Consider the following 5,076-nt stretch of genomic DNA (forward strand, 5'->3'; position numbering starts at 1 on the left):
CTACCTGCTCTTGAACACAAAACCATGGCATCCCACCGAGAGGACCATACCAATGAGAGGACCATCACAATCAGTGCTGAAGCCCTTCTCCATGCTAAGAGAGTATCTCAAACTGAGCCAATGGGAACCATGTACAACTGAATCCCACCTTACTCCTCAGTGTTCATAAAGTCCCTCATAGAATAAAATGCACAAGCTATTTCACCAATCATCTGTTTCTCAACTAATCCACCAAAAGTGAACTGTAAATGGAAAGTCCAAGAATCTAGTAGTTGTTCAGTCCCACAAGTCTGGGTGCCTGTATATGCTGGAATCCCAACGATGTAGGCTTCAACGACAATAAAACAATGGATGTGTTAGCAACCATCTTCCATTGTCCTTATATAGGCTGTTTTACTGAGCTATAACACTTGGGGAAGAGTTTTCCCTCCTGAAACATTCATTGCTGGACCTCAGACCTGCCTGGCAAGTTGGGCTCATGCTCTTGCTGTTCTCTGCCACTGCCCACTTGCTGCTCATTGCAGCCACCTGTCACTGCCCATTGCCACCTGCATCTACTACCAGCTGCTGCCACTGTTGCTGCTACCCCTGCTTTGGCATTGGTGCTGCCATGGTACCAGGTAGGCAAGACCTGGGACCCTGGCTACTTGCCCTGCGATGCTATTCTCTTCTGAGACCCATGGAACCCCTATTTGGTAGAGGACTGCACATGTGTACACACATATGCCATAATGCAAAAGTTCTGTTCAGAGGAAAACATGCTGCAGCTACCTCATTTTGTCTACCATGTAGTTTCCAGGAATAGAACTCATGTCAGCTTGGTTAAAATCTCTTAATCTGTGAACAATCTTGCTGGCTCTAGTATTTTTTTAAGATCTCTTTCCAGGTTATGTTGGCATATGCCACCAGAAACTCTGAGTAGCATCCATTATATATATATCATATATATATATATATATATATATATGATATATATTCTCCTAGTCCTGGCCCTCTTCTTTTATAATCATTTATCCCTTCCTTCATGATATTTTATTAGCCTCGGGTATAAGAGTTGTGTTCAAGATGTCCCACTTTGGACTGGACACTCCACAGTCACATGATTTCTAAACTTTGACCAGCTGTGGTTCTATGTCAAAAGCCTCTGCCAAAAGAAGCTTCTCTGATGAGGGGTGAGAGCTTCACTTATCTATGGATACAAAGATAAGTATTAAGAGGGCAGCTGGAACCCGGGCACTGGTGGCGCACACTTTTTATCCCAGAACTTGGGAGGCAGAGGCAGGTGGATTTCTGGGTTCGAGGCCAGTCTGGTCTACAGAGTGAGTTCCAGGACAGCCAGGACTATACAGAGAAACCTTGTCTTGAAAAAACCAAAGGAAAAAAAAAGAGGGCAGCTGGAGATAATATTCGTTAAGCCAAATGATAGTAGCAGGTTCTCTAGAGTCTATGACCTCTTTAGCCATAGATTCTTAGCTAGGTTTATAGTATCACCCACGAGTATCTTCCTATTGAGCAGGCCATACAGACAGTTGTTGGTTACCCTCAAGATAACAGTGCTACTGGTTCTTTGTAGTATTTTGGTGTATAAGAGATTATTGGAATGATTAGAAGAGGCCACTTTTAGCATAGAGTATTTAAAACAGAAGAGGAAATTTCTAGAAAAAATGACAATAGTTTGGCCACACTAATGATATTCTTACAGTGTTTCTAACTATGATTTGTTAGACTTAGATGCATTCCATACAATTTAAAATAATTAGAAAATGATTTTCTTGTAAACATGATTCAATATTCTTTTAAGAAAATGTTTATGTCTTGTTTAGTTAGTAGTAATTTTATTGATCTATAAGCTTGACTCCAACATTTAAAAATCTGAAATAAAAAAAAAGTCATATGTGATAAAAATGGAAGGTTGGTCCAGGAGCCTGCCCACATTGTTTCCCCTCTCAAGTCAGTCATGTTGTTGAGGTTTGTACTCTTGTCCCCAAGTTCTCCATATGAAAAGTCATCACCATGCATCTTCTTGGAGAGAGTGCATTTTCTTTCACAAAACTTCAATATTAATATGTACAGAAGAGTTTCTTTTTCCTTTTCTCTTATCTTGGAATAATAATGACTAGAAGAAAGTGAATTATGTAGTCAGCTCAGAGGCACACTGAAATGCCCAGCTTGAGCAATATGCTAATTCGGGCTTTCTTGTTCTTATCAATCTAGCAGGTTTATTCAGACTTAAGAAAGCAGTGGGGAAGCCTTTTGTTGCACCACTGTACAAGTTTTTCTCTTATGTTAAAAAAAATCAGCTTTTTCATAATGGCTTAACCAGAGGCAATACCCAATATTGTCTGTAAAGTACAAGCAATATATCTTTGAAGGACTTGAATAATATTAATATTTTGGCAGCATATAGGATAGAAAATAATCTATAAATGTAAGGATAATACAATTTTTAAAGAAAATTTCCATATGCCATAGGATTGCATTCAGCTTGCAGCTAAAGGGCCCCAGAAATGAGGAGTGCTTAAGAAGGAGAAAATATAAATGCATAAAATCACTCTTGATAGCTACAGTTTGTGTCTTCATATGTTGCTGATGTGTCTGAGTGATCAAAGCCATGCTGGGCCTGCAGCCCAGCACCAAAAGCATCCTGCATGTTTTTAAATGAACAATTTTCTTCAATGTCATTCAACCTGATGGTGTGCTTTCTTAATTTTCCTTCACATTGTTATTTTTCAAGATAAATTTATACCATTGCTAGGGAGGTAAACATAACCTTTTCAATATCCTATCCTCCTAGGACTCCTGATACAAGAACATTTCTGTAAATGTCAAATTGCTCTCATTGACCATTTTTATATAAGACAACAACTTTAACAAAATTTGAACGTCTGTTTTTATATTCATTTTAAATTAACTTAAATAATATCTTTTAATATATCACTAAGTATACTAGTCATATATGAATTACTCGATTACAAATAGGATCAAACTGTTAATTGTACTGTTAATTGCAAACAATGCCTAAAACAACTATATTAAGTTGTAGTTTAAATTACATAACTGTGCTTTCTATGAAGGATCTGATCACACACTCCCACACAGATGCAATTCATTGAGTTGAGACATCACCCCATACCTACACACAAAGAAACATATCTTTCATATCCTCTTTCTTCAATCTGCATTGCAGATAAATGTGGCACGTCTTGATATCTGTCATGTGTTATTGAAATATTTACCAAATAATGTTTGACTTGCTGGGTTTTGAAGGCAAGATTCTAGTTGTAGTTATTCATAATGCGTATGAGTAGAGATAAGGTGCATACATACAGTTGTGGAACCTATTTTCTAGCAATTAAAGCATGATAACCATGCAAACAGGCAAACATAAACAAAGAGATAAAATGTTTTAAATTGTATATAGAAAACAGGATAATGCAATCGAGGTTGATTGTTTAGGCTTCTAGATGAGTAGTAGGTAAGTGACTGTATATACTAAAGGCAGATTGTTTGAATCAAAACCTAAATGTTAGGAATGGACAAGTGAGGGAAAAGCTTAAATATAGCTTGAGGAGAAGAAGGACTGTTCAAAGCAAAACAAAAAAGAAGGCCACCATGATGAGATTTCAGCGAGCAGAATAAGGCCAGAAGACACATTGTAGGAGGTGGATTCTGGAGCTTTTGGAGACATCTAGGGTTCTGAGTTTTCTTCTATGAATAATCAAACTTATGAGTATGAAAAAATGTATTTAAAATTCTCACAATGGTGTGAGGCGCGCGTGTAGTGTCTCGCCGGCAAGAACACACACACACACACACACACACACACACCAGAATCCTTCCATATGAACACGTTTATTCCCAAAAACCAAAATGGTGGAAGAAGACGAAGACGACTTGGGAAAGCACTGCTATATACCCTAGAGCGGTGTATTCACCTCTGATTGGCTGCTTACTCGTTGCGCGCCAAACGCCGTGGGATGGGCTTTAACTTTGGCAGGCTTTTACCATGGCACATGCGCAATTTACTTGTTTACTAGGAAGAATTATGGCTAATAGCGCCACCTAGCGATGGCGGACTTTGCCAGCACCCGCCGCGGCTCTCTACACAATGGAAGGTAAGGTTTTGTGCCAGAATTGTATGGAACAGACACCCTGAAGACATTATCAAGACACAGGAATATTGACCATGTCCACTTCCCACATTGAGTTACTTAATTTTCCCCTTTGCATAGCACAAGAATGTTATTTTGAAGGCCTAAAATATTCCATTGGAATACAGGTAGTCTAACTATTACAAAGTTTCTCTGAGAACATAAGTTACTTAATCATAGCATCAAATAGACAAAGATATCTTTAAAGACATTTTAATATATGAATTATTATATGAAGATATTTTAATATATGAGTTTAACTTCCTGTATTATGATGTATTTAAATACCAAATCAGGCCAAAAAGAAAAAACCAAAACCAAAAACAACCAACCAAGCAAACCAAAAAAAAGAAAGAAAGAAAGAAAAAGAAAAACCGAATAAAAAATTTTGACACAAATAAACACATACATTCACATTTTATATCCACCAGATCTTCAGGAATGGAAGCTCACCATCTGGAAGCTGTCACAGATATGCACAGCACTAGGGAGAGGAAGCTTATTTTCAACTAGTTAATTACTTCAACTTTCAGTTGGCAGCATAAAAGAATGGTGAAGTGTACTACAATAGGAAATGGAAAAGAGGGTGAAATCTGGGACCATAAAACTCCTGAAAGCATGCGTCCCTCTCTCAAGAGATAACCTCACTCTCCTTATACACAAAGACATCATTTGTTATCTGTAAAACTACACATTGAACTGTTGACAATCAGAAACAGCAACACACATCTGATTAACTCAAATATACAGATTAATAACAGATCCTCAAGAAAATGAAATAAATAACTCAAAAAGTAATCGTACTCATCCTATATTTTTGAACCTGTTAAGAACATGCTTAGAAAATACATATCTGTCCCCCTTCCTGGTCCTGTGGTCTGGGGCAGACACAGAGTTGGTCTGCTCCTGTCCTGTGGAGATACTG

At 37.8% G+C, this 5,076-nt stretch overlaps 1 pseudogene; it reads left to right on the forward strand.

The window, feature by feature from the left end:
• Nucleotides 1-478: 478 nt before the first annotated feature.
• LOC114628131 overlaps nt 479-5,076 on the forward strand; it is a 54,481-nt pseudogene continuing 49,883 nt past the window's right edge.

The sequence above is a fragment of the Grammomys surdaster genome, unplaced genomic scaffold (assembly GCF_004785775.1).
Source record: "Grammomys surdaster isolate TR1022 unplaced genomic scaffold, NIH_TR_1.0 264, whole genome shotgun sequence".
NCBI lineage: Eukaryota > Metazoa > Chordata > Mammalia > Rodentia > Muridae > Grammomys > Grammomys surdaster.